The sequence below is a fragment of the Orcinus orca genome, chromosome 4 (assembly GCF_937001465.1).
Source record: "Orcinus orca chromosome 4, mOrcOrc1.1, whole genome shotgun sequence".
Lineage (NCBI taxonomy): Eukaryota > Metazoa > Chordata > Mammalia > Artiodactyla > Delphinidae > Orcinus > Orcinus orca.
Genome location: NC_064562.1, coordinates 146,567,594 through 146,588,745, shown reverse-complemented (window position 1 = coordinate 146,588,745; position 21,152 = coordinate 146,567,594). Strand labels below are relative to the sequence as shown.

Here is a 21,152-nt window from a genome sequence, read left to right as displayed (position 1 = left end):
ACCTGTGATCCCTTTGTTTATAGGAATCTAATTTTACCCATCTTAAATCAACATTTCTTCGTCTAAAACTTTTTTACAAACTAGAAGCTCAATAAATGATTAAAGAAAGAATGGTTCTATTAGCATTTCATTTATCATTTTAAATGTTGTTAGGTAAAACTTCTAGTTTAATCAATATGTACTACAAAATAGATTTTGTTGAGTAGGAAAATACTTTATCATTCCTCAATTCCAATAATGGAATATTTGAGAAAACAAAATGAGAGTTTAACTAATGTGACTATCTTAAAGGTATCCAATTGCTTTATTCCAATCATTGTAATCATTGCTTTGTAATCAAGCTGTATTTGTTGTTGTTGAATAGTGAACTAAAGGTGTATCTTTATTTAAAAAAATGTATTTTGAAATTTATAATATAAGCCAATAGTCCAGATTTAACTATTATATATGCAAAAGTATAACTTTTGTGGTAAGAAGTAGCAATTATTCATCACATAATAAAATACATTATCTCCACTCACTCTGATGGCTAGGAAATTACATTTTTTACACAATTATGACAGTCTAAATCATATGATACAGATAATGTGGTAGTGAATTAGAGTAAACAAAAGTATTCAAATTTTTAAATTTCAGACCAATGAAATTATGCTCAATATACCTGTGGATATTCTAGTGTCCTAACTAGAATATGATGAATCTATGCAAAGACTAAATAGAAAAATCACATGCAAAATTGGAAGTGAGGAACATTAATTTTAACCATTTGGTTCATTAGTATATATTTATTTTTACTGAAATAAACTGGACAAAAATCAATGGTACACACAGCAACTTCGATAGATTTCACAAACATTATGCTGAGGGAAAGTAGTTGGACACAAAGAAGTACAGACTGCATAACTCCATTACATGAATTCATATAGGTGAAACTAATCAACAATGAAAACAATTTTTTAATTGACTTGCAGGCAAGAAGTAGGTGAGGGGTAAGGGAATGGCATGCCATATTGACTGAATTCACTTGCTAGAAGAAATATTCTGGTTTGATTTGAGAAGATCTATGTCTTAATAAGATGGAATTCACAGTTAAGATATGCACATTTCATTATATAGGTATGTATATAAGCAAAAAAATATAATTTATGAGGGGTTAGGTGTAAGGTGAAGTTATAGGAGATACAAGAAAGGCAAATGATGGTAATTGTAGGTAGATGATGGGTATATGTGGGTTGATTATATTTATTTTTTATATGTCTGAATTTTTCTGTAATATAAAACTTTAAAATGTGTTATATTTAAAAATTAAATATTTAATAAATATAAACAAATATTGACTTCTTCCCCACTATGAAACACTGCCAAAACTTTGAGAAGTGGTGGTGTCCATTATTATGGTAAATAACAGACTTTGTTCTTATCAACAGTTTGTTTCAGTAATGTGTGGGGAGCCAGCACCAACATGATGCATATTAGGTGCTCAGTGAACATTGTTTTCTTCCCTGTCAGGCAAATAATTATAATATGATTGAAATAGGTTTTTAGTAAGGTTTTTAAAAATTGTATTATAAAATAAAACCCAGTAATAGCATTTAAGAATATCAACAAAATTCAGGATTTGAGTAAAAGGTATGTTATTGAGACATTAAAGCGTAATATCAAGAATCTAGAAATTTACTGTTTTCATAAAGGGAAGTTTTCGCCAAGATAATGTGATTATGCAATTGTGATAATGTAATTATGCTATGTAGTAATTGAAAAAATAATGGAAATATGATTTAGTGGGAGTTTGAAAATATGAGCAGAAAATCAATAAATACCTGAATCAATTCTTATCAGAACAAAGAACAAGGGCAACAAAAAACACTAATGAATAGGGTAGATATTAATCCAATTATACCAATAATCACATTGACTATCAATTGTCTAAATGTACCAATTAAAAGACAGAGATTTTCAGAGTGGATCAAAAACTACTACCCAACTATATTTTTCTATTGAAAACCTTTTAAGTACAAAGATACATATAGATTAAAAGTAAATGGGTAGAGAAAAATATACTATGCCAACATTAATCAAAAGAAAGCAAGAGTAGCTATATTAATTTCAAACAGAGCAGACTTCAAAGTAAAGAAGATTACAGGGATAAAGAAGAGCATTACATAATAAGAAAGTGGTCAATTGTCCAAGAAGACATAATTCCTCTTTTTAAACTAGCTTATGGTTTTATTTAGGTAAAAATTTATGTGCAGTGACATACGCAAATTAAAAATTTTCCATTCAATTACTTGACAAATGCATACACCTGTGTAATGCCAATCACACAAAGGTAACCAACACTCTGGGTTTTCTTAACAAGACATAATTATTAATGTGTATATGCCTAAAACAGAGTGCCATACTACATGAGGCAAAAACTAATAGACTACAAGGAGAAAGTGATAGTGGTTCCACTACCACAGTTGGATGTCAGTACCCCTCTAACAGAAGGAGACAGATCCCATAGGCAGAAAATCAGTAAGGATATAGTTGAACTCAACAATACCAACAGTCAACCGAATGTAATTGACATCTATAGGCTATTTCATCCAACAACAGAATACACATTCTTCTCAAGCTCACATGAAGCATTCACAAAGATAGACTATACTCTAGGTTATAAAACACACTTAACACATTGAAAAGAACACACTAACACACTGCAAAGAACAGAAACAGGATATTTGTGCTCAGACCACAATGAATTAAACTAAAATGAAATTAACAGAAAGATACTGATTCTAAAATATGTTGGTATTAAACAACACACTTTTAAATGACACATGGGTCCAAAAATCTCAAGAGAAATTTTAAAAATATTTTGAAATAAATGAAAATTTGTGGGATGCAATGAAAGTGATGCTCAGAGGGCACTATAACTATTTAAAATTGAATCAATAATTAATAACCTCCCAAAACAGAAAGCATGAGGCCCACGTGGGTACACTGGTGAATACCACAAGGCATTTACAGGAGAAATTATATCAATTTTCTACAATTTTTTTCAGAGGCTAGAAGCAGAGAGAATAACTTCCTAACTTATTTGGTGAGACCAGCATTACCCTAACACCAGAATCAGACTAAGGCATAAAAAAGGGACACTATAGACCAATATCTCTCTTGAATAGAGACACAGAAATCCTCAACAATATTAGAAAATCAAATCCAAAAAGTATAGAAAGAATTATAAACCATGACTAAGTAGAATTTATCCCAGGTGTGCCAGGCTGTTTCAACATTTGAAAATCAACATGGTAAAAAAGAAAAATCACATGATCATATCAATAGATACAGAAAAAGCATTTGACAAAATTTAACTCCTATTCATGATAAAAGCGCTCAGTAAACTTGGAACAGAGGAGAACTTTCTCAAATTGATAAACACTATCCACAAGACAAACTACAGCTAACTTTATGGTGAGAAACTTGAAGCTTTTCTATGAAGATCTGGCACAAAGCAATGACATCTTCCCTCATCTCTCTTTATCAACTTTATATTGAAAGCCCTTGCTGAAGCAATGAGGCAAGAAAATGAAACGAAAGGTATATAGATTGGGAAGAAAGAAAGAAAAATATCTTTGTTAAGATATGGTATACACACACACACACACACACACACACACACACACAATGGAATACTACTCAGCCATATAAAAGAACAAAGTAATGCCATTTGCAGTAACATGGATGGAACTAGAGATTATCATATTAAGTGAAGTCAGAAAGAGAAAGACAAATACCATATGATAGTATTTATGTGTGGAATCTAAAATATGACACCAAAAAATGAACATATCTATGAAACAGAAACAGACTCACAGATATAAAGAACAGACTTGTGGTTGCCAAGGGGATGGGATGGATTGGGAGTTTGGGATTAGCAGATGCAAACTATTATACATAGAATGGATAAACAACAACTTCCTCCTGTATAGTACAGGGAACTATATTCAATATCCTATAATAAACCATATTGGAAAGGAATATGAAAAATAACATGTATATATATAACAATCACTTTGCTCTACAACAGAAATTAACACAACATTTTAAATCAACTATGCTTCAATAAAATACATTTTTTAAAATGTCTGTTTACAGATGACATGACCATCTATGTAGAAATGCAAAAGAATCAACAAAAATCCTTATGGAACTAATAAGCCATTATAGCAAGGTTGCAGGTTAGGATACAAAGTATACTAAAGTCAAATGCTTTCCAAAATAGTGACAATAAACAAATGGAATAAAACACAATGGCATTCATATTAGCACCTGCAAAAATGAAATAAATATAAATCTAACAAAATATTACAGTATCTATATGAGAAAAACTATAAAACACTGATGAATGAAATCAGAGAAGAACTAAATAAATGGAGACATATACTACGTCCATGGATAAGAAGACTCAATATTGTTAAGATGTCAGTTCTTCCCATCTTGATCTATGGATTCAATGCAATCCTAATCAAAATCCCAGAAAGTAGTTTTATGGATATTGACAAACAGATTCTAAAGTTTACACGGAGAGGTAAAAGATCCAGATAGCCTTTCCCTTTCTTTCTTGAAGGAGAACAAATTGGAGAACTGACTATACCCAACTTCAAGACTTCCTAGAAAGCTACAGTGATGAAGACAGTTTGATATTGGCCAAAAAAAAAAAAAAAAAAAAAAAGACAATTAGGTTAGCGGAACAGAATAGGGAGCCCAGAAATGGACCCCCTTAAATACTGTCAACTGATCTTTGACAAAGGAGCAAATGTAGTGTAATAGAGCAAAGGCAGTCTCAACACATGCTGCTGCAACAACTTGACATCCACATGCAAAAAAAAAAAAAAATCTAGATATTAACTCAACATGGATGATAGACCTAAATATAAAACAAAAAACTATAAAACTCCTAGAGGATAACATAGGAGAAAACCTACATGACCTAGATATGGTGATACCTTTTTAGATACACCACCAAAGACACAATCATAAAATAATTGATAAGCTGGACTTCATTAAAATTAAAACCTTCTATTTTACAAAAGATAATGTTGAGAGAATGAGAAGGAAAGCCACAGACTGGGAGAAAATATTTGCCAAAGACATCAGATAGAAGAGTGTTTTCCAAAATATACAAAGGACTGTTAAAACTCAACATCAAGAATGCAAACTACCCAGTTAAAATATGTGCCAAAGATCTTAATGGATACCTCAGCAAAGAAGATACACAGATGGCAAATAAGCATATGAAAAGATGCTCCAGTCATATGTCATCAGGGAAAAGCAAATAAAAATGAAGAGATACCACTATACACCTATTAGAATAGCCAAAGTCTAGAACACTGATTGATTAACACCAAATGCTGACAAGGATGTGGACCATAAGGAGTCTCATTTATTGCTCATCAGATGCAAAATGACACAGATACTTTGGAAGACCATATGGCAGTTTCTCACAAAACTCTATATACTCTTGTCGTAAAAACCAGCAATTGTGCTCCTTGGTATTTTCCCAAAAGAGGTGAAGTTTTATCTCCACACAAAAACCTGCACATGGATGTTTATAGCAGCTTAATTCACAACTGCCAAAAGTTAGAAGCAACTAAGATGTCCTTCAGTAGATGAATGGATTAAAAAAACCAAAAACAAACAAAAAACTGTGATACATCAGACAATGGAAATGAGCTATTAAGCCCTGAAAAACATGGAGAAACCTTCAATGCATATTACTAGGTAAAAGAAGCCAATCTGAAAAGACTACATACTGTATCATTTCAACTATATGACATTTTGGAAAAGGCAAAACTATAAAGACAATAAAAAGATCAGTGGTTACCAAGGGTTGGAGGGAGAGATGGAGAATGGACTTGAGACACGGGGAGGGGGGAGGGTAAGCTGGGACGAAGTGAGAGAGTGGCATGGACATATACACACTACCAAATGTAAAATAGATAGCTAGTGGGAAGCAACCGCATAGCACAGGGAGATCAGCTCGGTGCTTGTGACCACCTAGAGGGGTGGGATGGGGGGGGAGGGAGATGCAAGAGGAAGGAGATATGGGTATATATGTATAGCTGATTCACTTTGTTATAAAGCAGAAACTAACACACCATTGTAAAGCAATTATACTCCAATAAAGATGTTAAAAAAATTTTTTTAAAAGAGAGATGAATAGGCAGAACACAGAGGATTTCTAGGGCAATGAAAATACTCTGCATGATATTATAATGATGGATTAATATTTACCCAAACCCATAGAATGTACAACACCAAGAATGACCCCTAAGGTAAACTATGGACTTTGGATGCTCATGATGTATCAATAATATATAGGTTGATTCTTGGTAAAACTTGTACCACTCTGGGGAGTGATGTTGATAATGGGGGAGACTATGCATGTGTGGGAGCAGAGTGTATATGGGAAATCTCTGTGCCTCTCAATTTTGTTGTAAACCTAAAACTGTTCTAAAAAATGAAGACATAACAAATTATTATCTCTGTATCTGTCTATCTGTTTACTCATGTATATATCTCTATTTTTATATAAACTTAATCTTTAAAGGCAAATTATAGTAAAGAAATCTTTGTACTAAGTCAGTACATGATATAAATTTTTTTATTAAATGCAAATATCATTTAAATGGTTTTTAAAAATGTGCTAACTATAGTGTGATTCCAAATTAGACCTTTTATTTCATTTATTCATCCATCCATACACCTACTAATTTCCGGCAGCATGTAAGCATAAGTAAAAATTTACAATTTTGTTATGAAATGTAAATACCATCATTTTAGGGTGGCCGAACTTGAGGAAATATTAAAAATATTTTTTGTATTTTTCTTATCCTCTTCATAGTGAGTTTTAGCCATTCAAAAATTATATTTTTTTTAACGACTGGAAAAAAAAACCCAGAAAACTTGTACCTACATTATATTTACTCAATTAATGTTAGATAATTGAATGTGTATTGTAAACATACTTAATACTCATACCCTTATATTACAGAATTACCTTTTTTAGAAATCTAATGAGTTGACCATGTGAAAATTAGTAGATATTAGTTTCATGTTTTTTGGCTTTCCAAAAAACTCCAAATTATCAGATTAATGTGGTGTATCCATGCCCTTTGTCATACGGTGATGCTGTTCTTTACCCAAAACAACAACAAAAAAAAGAGAAATATATTTTCCTGCTCCTTAATTTTGAATTAATCCTTGAGACCTGTTTTAGCTCATAAGATATTAGCCCATGTAAGGTAAATAGATTTGAACATCTATTTACCTTACATGGGCTAATATCATTCAAAAACACCTTCCTGATTGGGTTTGTCCACTCTTGTTTTCCTGTGGTTACAATGAAAAGTTGTACCTCCTAGTCTGCAGGACAATGAGAGTATGTGACAAGGTCCTGAGTTCCCCTAGTCATTCCAGCAAGAATGCCTTAGTCAGCCATGCTAGAGGTTCTCCCCAAAAGCAAACAAGCCTGTTCAGTCAACCGAGCTGCCTAGATGACCCATAGTTGGCAACAGATATACGAGTGAGCCCAGTTTGATCAATTAAGCCCAGACTAATGAGACTTATGAGTTAACACATGTTTAGTACTACTGAGAGTTTGTAGTTCTTTATCATGCAGCTTTATTGCAGAAGCAGATATCTGATACATATCGCATATTGCTAAGTGTTCTGCATTTAAGTTATAAAATCATATTATCTTGTAAATCTTCTCTGAAATCATGTGTGTAATAAATTGACATTAACTCATTGCTTTGAAAGGACCACTTTTCTTTGTCAGGCATATTTTTCTTCAATCTATCTATCCAGGTATGTGTCTGTCTAACTTTCTTTCTACCCATTTTTTTCTCTCTCACACACAAGAAACTAATGCAGAATTTAAATCACAGTTTTCTCTGCAACTTGATTTTTCTTGCACTTTCTCTTTAAGAAACTTATGTGGAGATTTAGACACTTGAAAAAGAAATAGAAGTTATATTCTTCAGTTTCTCTAAGAAAGTAAAAGTATATATAGATACACATTTAGTGAAAGCTTTGTGTTCTTTTCATTTTATAATGCTATAAATAAAGAAAAAACAATGTTTTACCCAGTTCTGAAATGTGCAAGATTTAGTATGGCAGAAGGCATTTTATTGCTTGTGGTGGTTTTCTTAAGTATTCTATATGTTAGCTCTAACAGCTACAGCTTGATAATTGTGAATATAATACCTACATTTACCCTAAGCATTAGTCATATAACATTCTATCTGAAAATATTTTTACAACATATTAATTTTTTTATAATATGTCTTCACAGAAGTGTGATCATATAGTTTTAATCTGTGAAAATTAGGTCATAAAGCTGCTATGATAAATGTATTAAATATGTTTTAACATTTATTAAATATATATTATACAGGTAACAACAGATAAATGTCATTTCCCCAATTTTAAATAAACTACATAATCTTGTTTCTAAAATTGCCTTTATCTTTTTGCTTTGTTATAGAAACAAATCCCTTCTCATGCTTTAGTTTCTATATCTTGAAGGAAAAAGATCCCTTTTGCAGCAATATAACAGTGATTGTAATAGCGTTCATTTGTAACCACTATGGACCATTGTTTTGGAGACCTGCACCTATTACACAACATTTTTGTTGCATTTCATATTATTTTGAATCAACTACTAAGACTCTCTGTAACAATAAACGATTTCTATATAACTTTTGAAGTGAATCTAATTTAAATATATAAATATATATAATATAAATGTATTATTTTAATAAAATTTAAAACAAATAAAAAGGATCAGCCTGAATCTTAATTCAGAGACCTGACTCCTAAATTTTCAACTGTAAGGGTATGAAGAATTTCTGTAACTCTAATATTTCCTTATTATGCAGAAGAGTCAACTGACTTTACAAAATACCTGTCTACTTTGCATCTTAGATTTCCATGTAGTCACTTGTATTTCTTTTAAACAAACAGAGGAATTAGCATGTAAAGAATATAAGTAGGTAGGTGGTAACATGCACCACAAAATATATGCACTTGTAGAGTACAATAATATGACTTTGGATTCTCTTGCCCAAACTTTTCTATTTATACTGTCTTCAGGACATCTGAATTCACTCTGATCTGCCCAGCTGTGTCTCTTATCCCTCCTAAGAGATTTTTGGATCTCAGAAAGGTATCTTCATTGAACAGAGGCAAAAAATTCTCTAACATAAATTGTATCAATGTTTTCTTAGGTCAGTCTCCCAAGGCAATAGAATGAAAACAAAAATAATCAAATGGAACCTAATTAAACTTATAAGCTTTTGCACAGCAAAGAAAACTGTTAACAGAACGAAAAGACAACCTATGGCCTGGGAGAAAATATTTGCAAATCATGCAACCAATAAGGGCTTAATTTCCAAAATATACAAATAACTCATACAACTCAATAACAAAAAACCCAAACAACCCAATCAAAAAATGGGCAGAAGATCTAAATAGACATTTCTCCAAAGAAGACATACAGATGGCAATAGGCACACAAAAAGATGCTCAAAACATCACTGATTATTACAGCAATGCAAATCAAAACTACAATGAGGTACCACCTCTCACTGGTCAGAATCGCCATCATTACAAAGTCTACAAATAACAAATGCTGGGGGGAGTGTGGAGAAAAGGGAACACTCCTACACTGTTGGTGGGAATGTAAATTGGTACAACCACTGTGGGGAACAGTATGGAGGTTCCTTAAAAAACTAAAACTAGATTTGTCATATGATCCAGCAATCCTTCTCCTGGGCATATATCTGGACAAAAATCATAATTCGAAAGGGTACATGCACCCCTATGTTCATAGCAGCACTATTCACAATAGCCAAGACATGAAAACAACTTAAATGTCCATCTACAGATGAATGGATAAAGAAGATGTGGTATATATATATATTATATATATATGCACACACACATATATATAGACATATGTACACACACACACAATGGAATACTACTCAGCTATAAAAAAAGAATGAAATAATGCCATCTGCAGCAACATGGATGGATCTAAAGATTATCACACTAAGTGAAGTAAGTCAGCAAGAGAAAGACAAATATCATATGATATCACTTATATGTGGAATCTAATATATGACACGAACATATCTACAAAAGAGAAACAGACTTACAGATACAGAAAACAGACTTGTGATTGCCAAGGGGGAGGAGAAGTTGGGAAGGGATGGATTGGGAGTTTGGGATTAGCAGATGCAAACTATTATATATAGAATAGATAAACAACAAGGTCCTACTATATAGCACAGGGAACTATATTCAATATCCTGTAATAAACCATAATGGAAAAGAATATGAAAAAGAACATGTATAATTGAATCACTTTGCTTTACAGCTGAAATTAACACACTGTAAATCAACTATACCTCAATAAAATAAATTTTTTAAAAATCCTCATCTACTGCAGTGGAATTCCAAATATTGTGGAACATGCTGTGAAAGATGCAGTGGTTAAAGTAGGTTTTCTGTGCCAATACCTGTACCATTTCGCTAATTTTTAGAACTAGTACTATGTATTTTGTATTTTACAATCACAATTAAGGTAACTATTTATAGATTGTATATGATACACAGAGATTCAGTATACCTCTAAACTTTGTTTAGGGGAGAGTCCCAGACTCATTTTTTGGAATGAGTAGGGAGTTGTTCTGCTATGATTTCTTAACACAAAGCTTTACCAGCTTCTTTCTGATGTTCTTTTTACTCTGTCTTAATTTATTTAATTGAGAGATCAGTTCTTTTAAAACAAAATTTACAGTCATTTAAATACTCTTTGAAGATACTTGCAAATATTTCCTGACTGTCCTATTTTCCCTCTGTTTTCACAGGTTGGAAAGTATATCTAAGAAAACAATTGAGGTAATTTGCATTTCCTTATTACAAACAACATGATGTGGTTATGGGCTGAACTGTGTCCCTCAAAATTCAAGTGTTGAAGCCATAACCTCCATTACCTCAGAAAATGATTGTATTTAGAAATAGGGACTTTACAGAGGTGATTAAGTTAAATGAGGTCATTAGGGTGGCCCTATTCCAATCTGACTGGTGTCTTTATAAGAAGAAATTAGAACACACAGAGATTCCAGGGATATCCTTGTACAGAAGAGAGGCCATGTGAGGACACAGGGAAGGCAGCCATCTACAAGTCAAGAACAGAGGGCTCAGAAACCATAACTGCTGACACCTTCATCTTTGACTTCTCGTGTCCAGAACTGTGAGAAAACAAAATTTCTGCTGTTTAAGCCACTCAGTCTCTGGTACTTTGTTATGACAGTTCTAACAAACTCAGACAGATACATTTTTCCTTTAAATACAGGAACTACGACTACAAATTCATGGTAACTTTGTAGCTAAAATTCCAAGTTTCTCCATCCCTAAGAGGATCTTACTAGAATTTTAACATGTAGGATTGAATTGAATTAATTCTTATACTCTCATCATAATCAGTTCTTCCATAGTGGGGGACTGTTGGTCAGATCAAGTCCTAAAGATAAATGTTTCTTTAGCAATGGTGAACATTTTATCCCTTTTTTATTAAGACTTTTTTCAATATCTCACAAGAACATCACCATTGTTCTAGATATTATATTCAGGATATTGTATTTTTTTAAGCAAAATAATAAAGAATATAGCCAAACACAATAAAATGTGAAGAGTACTTGAACTGCATTATAAGTGATAAAATAAAAATATGGCAAGTGTTTAGTTATGGCCAATATTTAAAAATGTAATTCAGGTCCTAAATACTTCATATTATTCCCAGTAAAAATGCATGGTCTAAACATTTGCTTCAGGTAAAATATAATTTTCTATGTCAAATCATTTCTTTTAAGAAACACTGTCCCATTTTAGTATTAAAATTTCAGAATAAAATTTGTGGAGATTGTAATAATGTTTTGTAGCAACTTCCATGACTTCTATAGATTTTTTTTAAAACTCAGAAGGGTAAAGAAATTGAAGCATTTTTATTAATTGCTTCTGGTTAATCAGGAAAATTCAACACGTTTTATTTCACATTTTTGTCTATTCTTAACGGCATAGGAATTGTGGCTGCAAATTTTCTTACTTGAGAGTTTTAGTAGTTTTCATCTATATAGTAAGTTGCCTGTCCTTTGTTGAAACTGATTCTGTGCAGAAAAAACTTTATTCTTCTGGATTTGCAATGGTGGTAAATGACAAAAATTACCCTGTAGATTAATGCACTTTTAAATACTCTAACTTGAATCATAAAACACTTAACTCTAAAAGGCACTTTAGAAGTTGGCTATTAAATTATTGGTCCTCTGAATAAGATGCCATATGTATTAGAAGCAGATGGATTTCTAACCTGTACTTATTCTTCAGTTTGTTTAATTTCTCCTTAGACATTAAACCAAAACAATCTACCATTCTAGATACTCACAATCCTCCCAGTCAAGGGTCATTCTTAGGATTAACCTTTTCAATTGGACAAAGATTTCTTTTTGTTTGGTTATATTTAACTGACTGATGACAATTCTAATTTCAAGTGATAATTTGGCCAAATCCTTTCTTTTTCCTCACGTGTGTTTCCTTGGTTTCTGCAACAAGTTTTCTTATTGGTCAAATTCACTCAAACAATATCCAGATAATTACAGAGGTTTGAAGAATATGTTACCACCAAATTTAAGACCATTATTTGACATCCAAATTGTGAAATATTTTGTCACACTTGCATCTCAACAAAGAGACATTTTTTATTGTTTGCTCTTGACAACCTAGATAGTGATTTCCATCTGAATGCGAGATTAGGCAGAGGCTTTTAAATATAATACAATTAGGTCAACTTCTATTTTAGCCAATTAGAATAGTCAGAAGAACATAGCTCCCCTCTGTGAACAAAATTAGAATAATTCGTGTTGTTCCCTTGTTGAGTAAAGTAGTGTTGCTCACCCAAAGTATAATGTTTAAAAGAATTATATAAGGATATCTGCAGTAATGTTTAGTAAGTACAAAATGGGGTACTTGCTTCTAAGAAATTGCCAAAAAGAAAATATTATAAAAAATATAATCAACTTTAAACCAGTAATATGGTTTTTTAAATGAATAAATAAAATGTAGAATAAAATATGATACTTAAAAAAAGAAATTAGAACAATGGTATTAATTACGTGATATGTCAGTAATGGTGTTACTGTGTTTACAAATTCTTATTTATGAAACAGTATTTACACACCAACAATCTTATTTCCCCCTAAAAGATCCCCACTTTTTCTTTGAATGTATCATTTTAAAAGTCCCATTCTTTAAACATGATAACTGAGCAGATTCAAACTTAATATTAGTACCTTCATTAGTTCACAATATGTGGATCCAAATATAATTTACTGACTGAATGATCTTTCTTTTAAATAATGTCCAACACACGGCTGCCTCTCTTACTGTATTTAATTGCTTGGAGGTAGTTCCAAAAACTCTTATACAGAATTAACTAAGAAAAATTTGAAAGCTATATGGTCCTGCCACATTGTAAAAGAAGGTTACAATAAGACAAAATTAAGTCGTGATACTGAAATTGTATAAAAGGCAAGATTTTTAGTTACATCCTTGAATAAGTGAATTTACCAGATCTATTGTGTGAGTTTACACTGAAAATGGATTATATTATAAAACAGTCTAGTCAGGTTGGGTTGTTGGTACATTTTTCATCTCTTTTAGACTCCCTAAGTTGCTAATCCAATTATGTAGCCTCTGAAATTGACAGATATGAATGTAGCACAATTTAAACCTCATGGGCTTCGTCTTGTTAAGTGGCATTGATGGATAAGTAAACAATAATACTTTTACTCACTAGTTCATTTAAGTACCCTACATATACTTAAGTATCCTTAGCCACTGGTTTAGTTTCCTTAATATATTCTGAACTCATAAAGGCTAAATATTTCAATCAACTTCTTTCCGTGAGGAATAAATTCTACCTCATAACACTGTTCTATTCGAATTAGAATATTCTGACCAAACTAGTTTACTCTTTATTTCCACATGGACAAAAGTTTCCGTGTATTGTAGAATTTCAAATTGAGATTTAGAAATATCATTTACTCTTAACTTATGAGTAGAATTTTCAAATTGCCATGGACTACCACCTATGGCTATTCCTGTAATAATTTCAATATTTCACATATATTTTATTATGGTCTTTTACTTGTAAAACATCTCTGTCTTTGCATTGTAAACTAAAATATGGAAAAAGTTGTCCTGATGACTCAGTAAATAATTGTGTTTACCTATAATCTGTTGACAGTTCCTAGCTATTAAGTAAAACATACTATTCTTAGACATTAATTTAAATAAATTTAGTTTAGTCTCCTTTGTATGCTAGATTCACATTTCAAAGGTGAGTAAATTGTAAAATATTCAGAATACCTAATACAGATTTCACTACTGTGTTACCGTTACATTCTCCTTTTTGGGACAGGGTCCCCTCTGTCAGAAGAAGTCCAGTCAGTTTTGACCGGAGGAGGTACTGACGCCTCTCTGACTCCCAGCACAAAGCTTAAAACACCACCCACAGCAAACAAGATCTTACAGTGAGGATAGAATATCACTAACCTTTTTGCTCTGTTCATAATTATGCCATCTATATGAATTCCTTAGTTTACTGAGGCCACTCTGATTACTACCTGTCCCTCTCACTCAGTTTCTTAGATTGCATTTGAATCTTTTTACATCCTCCAGCTTTGCCTTTTGACTTTCCCCTGTTGCATATTAGGAATCCTTCTGAAACGGGTTCTTTGATTAACTGTACTATCAATAAGGAAAGGACATTTTCTTACCAGCCCCACTTAAAAAATCTTAGGGAGGAATTTATATGAATATGGCTTGGATTATCTTTATATCTTTGGCCTAAAAATATTATAGATACTGATTGGTAAGGCAGAGAGAGCCCCCTCACCCCCCATGGTCAAGGTGCTGAAATAAGCAGCCCCACCTCAAACTTCTGGAAGGAGTCAGGGAGGACAAGTTGTTCAAGGAAAGGGAGCTTACTTAAGAAGTATAAATTAAATGGAGTTGGAGAGACCAAAACATACCTATTTGCTACAGTATTCATCTATAATTTTTATGTTCAAAAGTTATTAAAAACAATGACTGATGTCACTTTAAAGATGAACATCCTTCTTAAATATATATAATTTACATAATTTCTAAAACATATCCAGTTAATTAAGGGAAGAAGCTGTTATGCATTTGGTGACAGTATTAGATGGTACTTAAATATGTGTGTCCTTTTAAATGTCATTTTCTTCTACAATTAATATAGCTTACTTTTTCATAGATTAAAATTATAGTTTAGTTTTATGTGGGTATTAATAAGCACTAAGAACTGTGCTATTCATTTTATATGCATTGCATCATGTAACCATAACAGCAAATTATGAGCACGTTAAATAGACACTGACATCTATTTTTAAAATGTATGCAATAAAATATAAACACCCTAGCAATTTGATGCCAATCATCATACATTTAAAAATAAACAAAATTTTTATTAATAGTTGATGATGGTATGTTTTAATTTTCTCCTTAAGTCATGTTTCCATTTTTTCCTCACAGAATTTTATTCTACTCTACTATATCTGATTGAAAGTCTTATCAACCACCATACTTTTCTGAAACACAAAAACATACCTAAATTACAGTTCATATCTAATTTCAGTAAAACAAAATGTTCCTACCGGATTTAACTTTATAATGATTATGAGTATGTAATCATTCAAACATGTATACATATATTACAAATTTGTATAAATGATTATTTAACACAAGGGGTACAAATTTTATTCTAAATGCACCTCTTAGTGAGAATAAATGGCGAAAGATATGGTGCCTTAATCAAAGGAGGCATCTGTATTTCCCAGTGTCTCTTTTAATGACCTAAAGTTTTTGCACCCAGAGTCAATGCAAGGGAGTTAAGATTCCATGTGGGTGAGGGGTGTGAATTTCTCTCCCAAAGAGTAAGAAAGGATATTGTGAAATAGGAGATAAGAAAGAACCCATAGGGGGCCCTTAATCACAGGCATTTTCTCAGCCAGGTCACTTTTAGGAAAGAGTACTTCAGGGGATCAGCATCAGGAAATTGCTTTCTCTGCAACAATTCCTGGCTGAGTTTCCCTTGGAATAACTCCATGTTTCCCTAGGTTTACCCCGTATGTAGATTGCTGTTATAATCATATCAATTTGTCAGATGAGGAAACAGAGGTAGAGTTTAGGAAGATTTTCCAAAGCTACACATTTGAGCATTTAAGTCAACATTTGAATTAATGTCTATCTGACCCCTAACCCTATGCACTTAACCAGTAAAATACATTAATGCCCACCCAACACTAATAATGCCACTGTAACACAGATTCATTATTAAAAGAAAGAGTTAAAGGACTTTTAGTACTACTGTTATTAATAAATAGTTTGATAAATAACACTTCACACCTTGCTTGTAATAGAGAAGAGTGGGATAAAGGGAACCACATTTCAGAGATATAAGAGAGATGTGGTGATCAGAATGAGTGCATCACTCTTCGGGGCACATTTCCTTCTGTCATTAAACAATAACAACAAATGCATATCTACAAACACACATCACTCACTTGTATTCCTTCATTATCCAAAATGCAGTATAGGAAAGGGAGTGTGCTTATGTGTATGGATATGTATATGCTCCAGTGTCTAAGGAGAAAGAAGACAGAAAGAACTGGACAAGGAACTGTCTCTAAATGTTCACTCGAAGACTTTTTCCTTCAATATTTTTCTATCATAGAAACTATAGTAACCACAGTAGCCATTTTGATTTCTGGTCTGGTTAGCCAAGGTGTTTCATAAATCCAGATGGGTATACAGACTGAAAAGTGCAAGACCTTGGAGCTCTGTAGTCATTGAGCAATCCCTGGAAGACCATTAATGTGAAGAGTGAGGTAATTAAAGTTGTGGCTCCATGGCCAAAGGTTAAATTCCCCAAAGCCCTGAGAATTATTAATGAGTAGTTGGGCAAAGTGAAAGTGTAACATTGAGACAAGAGGCAAAGAGAACCAGAACAATGACAGATTAATGTTGCAGCATTACTGTAATCAGGAGATTTATCAAATGGTTGGAAAATGCAAGCAGTAGGTGCATGGGGTAACAGGGAAAGTGACAAAGACTGAAAGAACCTACAAACATGAATTCAAATAGAAGTGAATAATAAGGAAGAGCAGCACAATTGACACATTTATTCAACACAAACTTATTGAAGATTACTGTGTATGAAGCACCATGCAGGGGCTGGTCCTGCAAAATCAATCAAGACATGGGCCTTTCTCTCCAAGAATGTATGTATCAGAAAACAAAACAAAACAAAACAAGAAAAAACAATCAGACAACTCCAGGACACTGGACAATAGGCTACAGATAGGTTTAAAAAAAACTATGTACATTTTGTGGGGAGTATGTTTATTTTTGGTTACATTCCAGACTCTTTAGGATGAGTTAAATTAGATGTAAGAGAGCCAAATGGTCTTTCTGTGTGAGTTTCTTATGCAACAGCTCAGTAATGTGAAACATTATGACATGAACGAGAAATTACAAGTAGTTTGGTATAATTGGAGTGAAAAAGCATTGTGTTGAAACTGTGGATTGGGTTAATTAAATTAGCTACTCAAATGGTGGATTTTATTAGTTTGTTAATCTATTATTGAGGATTAGGCATTCATTTTAGGTGTGGGCCAATGTTTAACACAGTTTTATACAGTTTATCCAGAGTGATAAGTTATGCCTCTCCAATCGCTGCCCATACCCATAACACTTACATATGTATACTCACCCAACGTATTTCTTGTTTCCAAAATCTACATATAAAATACAAGTGTGTATGTGTGTGTGTGTGTGTGTAGTGATTACGTGGACTTGTGTCAATCATCTCTTATTTATCTGCTGCTAATTCAGTCATCTCTTATTTATCTGCTCTTTTTCCCCTCTTTATCTAGTTAAGACAAAAGAGAAGAAAGAAAAATTCAGCCTTGCAAGTATAAATATTTTCCACATTCCTTCTTTTGGATAAGAAAAAAAGGAGATTAAGAGAACAATCAGGAAAGATGGCCTTTCAGTTCCTGCTTTGGGACTTGACAGAAAGCATACAGAAAAAAACTGCCAGCTCAGTGCCCCCCCACCCCCTTCTCCAAATCCCTTTGAAATGGCAATAGAGATTTCCAAAAGGAGTGCTTTCTTAATAGCCAAGAATCTCAAAAAGCCACTATGTGAATGAAACTCTTCAGGGTCTCTTAAGGACTCCATAGTCCAGATCAGGACTAAAGATATATATATATATATATATATATATATATATATATATATATGGATATATATATATATGGATATGTATGTATGTATTTATATTTATATACTCAAGAACAATTCTAAGCAAAGCTACAGAACATGTAGAAGTGGGTCTTTCTGGACGAGCCTGTAGAGACTTCAAATTTGAAATACCTACATCAATTCTAAAAGTAAGAACATAAAGGACTGTCATCATGGAAATAAATGGAACGAATGTCTGTGAAACAGCTGGGCTGGTTGCATCCTCCCTTTTTGTCTCTCCTTGTCCTCCCACTTTTCTCTATAAAAAGAGTATTTGTCAGTGCTTATTCTTTTCCCCAAGGTAAGCAGAACAGCTCACTGCAGAACTGAATGATCTCTCTGCAGAGGACTAGGCTTTCTACAATGGATATTGTTTTCCTGGAGTAAATCCCTTCTTATTTTTTTACATGATGGCAAGCAGAGGCAATCGGAATGCCTTACCACTACTTTTTCACTATAAAGTGGTGCTTGCTAATCCATATATAACATACAAAATCCTATAAAAATATACAAATTCTCACTTTGACTATTCCATGGGAAATAGGCCTGCCCAACTGAAGAGGAAACTCATACCACCTACTGTACACAAATTTGAATAAAAAAATCAAGACTCATTAGCCTTTTAGGAGAAAGTTAACAGCTCAGAAAATGACCAACATGAGGAAAAATATCTAATTAAGGAAAAGAAAATTTAAATTTAAATAAAATTATACTTGATAACTCTGGTGAGATTAGAGACATTTCGTCCTGGGGAAAAAAAGTTACTACAATAATACAAATAACAAGAACAACAATAAAAAGAAAAACATCTTTCCAAAAAAGATGTTTTTAGATTTTATATAACATTAGATTTTATCTAATTTTATCAATTAGATAAAATCCTTTTGGAAAGGCATATTTTCTATTCAAAAACATCAATCCAACAATGTAATTAAAGAGAAGTTTGAAATATTTTTTTTTCCTTTAAAGCCTTTCAAATTCTAAAATATGTTAGCCTTAAATAAATTCTAAACTAACATCATAGGCATTCAAGCTTCAGGAGTTGTATTTTTTTTTTCCCTTTCAACTTCCTTTTGGCAATTTTTATGTTTAAAGTCTTTTAAATCAGCCTGCACATTTTAAAACTTGTAAGCAAAAGGATTTAGAGCTGTCATTCGGAATGTCATGTCTGTTGTCAGTGGTTCATGAATAATTGACACTGAGATTACCTAGGGAAATTTGCAATTAGCCTCATTAACATAAGAACGAACAGTAGGCTGCTTGGTGAATGCTAGATTTTAACTTAGGTATTTACTCAAGAGATAAAAAAAAGTTTATAATAGGACCTCTAATGAAAAATTCATTAGTTCGATTTGCTATCCCAAGGGTTTCCCAGTTACTTCATGAATCAGTCATTGAGAAAACCAAGAATACACATTCAGTTATTAATTTATACTTTCAACTACCTGTGAATGTACAAATAACAAGAGAGATCAATCTCCAGGTAACATATAATGATTCAACAGCAGTGATGCAAAATAAGTACCATATAGATCACTGCTAATCTGGCTGTTGATTATTCAGAGTTGAAAATTAGGTTCTAAGAAATGTACAAAATATTAATAAAATAATATCAAAAAATTTATTTGTAACTACTTGGAATGAATTTTAAATATGTAAAACTCAGGTGATAATAAACATCTTTATGATTCAATTTATTCTCTTTAAGGTTGATGCTTAACTCACAAGATATCAAATATACTTCTATAAAAAATTTTAAAAAACTCACAAGAACATTAATATACATTTTAAAAAGCACTAATTTTACCATTGCATCAAAAAGAATCAAATACCTAGGAATAAACCTACCTAAGGAGGTGAAAGATCTGTATTCACAAAACTATAGGATACTGATGAAAGAAATCAGATGACACAAACAGATGGAGAGATATACCATGTTCTTGGATTGGAAGAATCAATGTTGTGAAAATGACTATACTACCCAAAGCAATCTACAGATTCAGTGCAATCCCTATCAAATTACAAATGGCATTTTTCACAGAATTAGGACAAAAAATTTTACAATTTGTATGGAAACACAGTAGATCCCAAATAGCCAAAGTAATCTTGAGAAAGAAAAACGGAGCTGGAGGAATCAGGTTCCCTGACTTCAGACTATACTACAAAGATACAGTAATCAAAACATGGTACTAGCACAAAAACAGAAATATAGATCAATGGAACAGTATAGAAAGTTCAGAGATAAAGCCATGCACCTATATTCACCTAACCTATGACTAAGGAGGCAAGAATATACAATGGAGAAAAGAGTCTTTTCAATATGTGGCACTGGGAAAACTGGACAGCTACATGTAAACGAATGAAATTAGATCACTTCCTAGACCACACACAACAATAAACTCAAAATGGAGTAAAGACCTAAATATAAGGCTGGATACCATAAAACTCTTGGAGGAAAACATCAGCAGAACACACTCTGACATAAACTGCAGTAAGATCTTTTTTGATCCACCTCCTAGAATAATGAAAATAAAAACAAAAATAAACAAATGGGACCTAATGAAACTTTAAAACTTGTGCAGAGCAAAGGAAAACCATAAACAAGATGAAAAGACAACCTCAGAATGGGAGAAAATATTTGCAAATGATGTGACCAGCAAGGGCTTAATTTCCAAATATACAAACAGCTCATACAATTCAATAACAAAAAACAA

The 21,152-nt window shown here is 32.5% G+C and overlaps 2 long non-coding RNA genes across 8 annotated transcripts in view; one reads left to right on the top strand and one right to left on the bottom strand.

Moving 5' to 3' along the window:
• Positions 1–21,152, bottom strand: part of LOC125964191 (uncharacterized) — a 94,093-nt gene that overhangs the window by 17,334 nt on the left and 55,607 nt on the right. The window lies entirely within an intron of this gene.
• The window catches only part of LOC117199559 (uncharacterized), a 255,906-nt gene that overhangs the window by 204,880 nt on the left and 29,874 nt on the right, over positions 1–21,152 (top strand). For 5 of the 6 annotated variants that reach the window (XR_007476927.1, XR_007476926.1, XR_007476928.1 and 2 more), the window contains 3 exons: positions 10,923–10,953; positions 11,163–11,308; positions 18,069–20,886. This is a non-coding gene — a long non-coding RNA (uncharacterized LOC117199559). Of the gene's footprint in view, positions 1–10,922; positions 10,954–11,162; positions 11,309–18,068; positions 20,887–21,152 lie in introns of those variants that run through there. The other variant, XR_004480805.2, reaches the window with a different exon arrangement.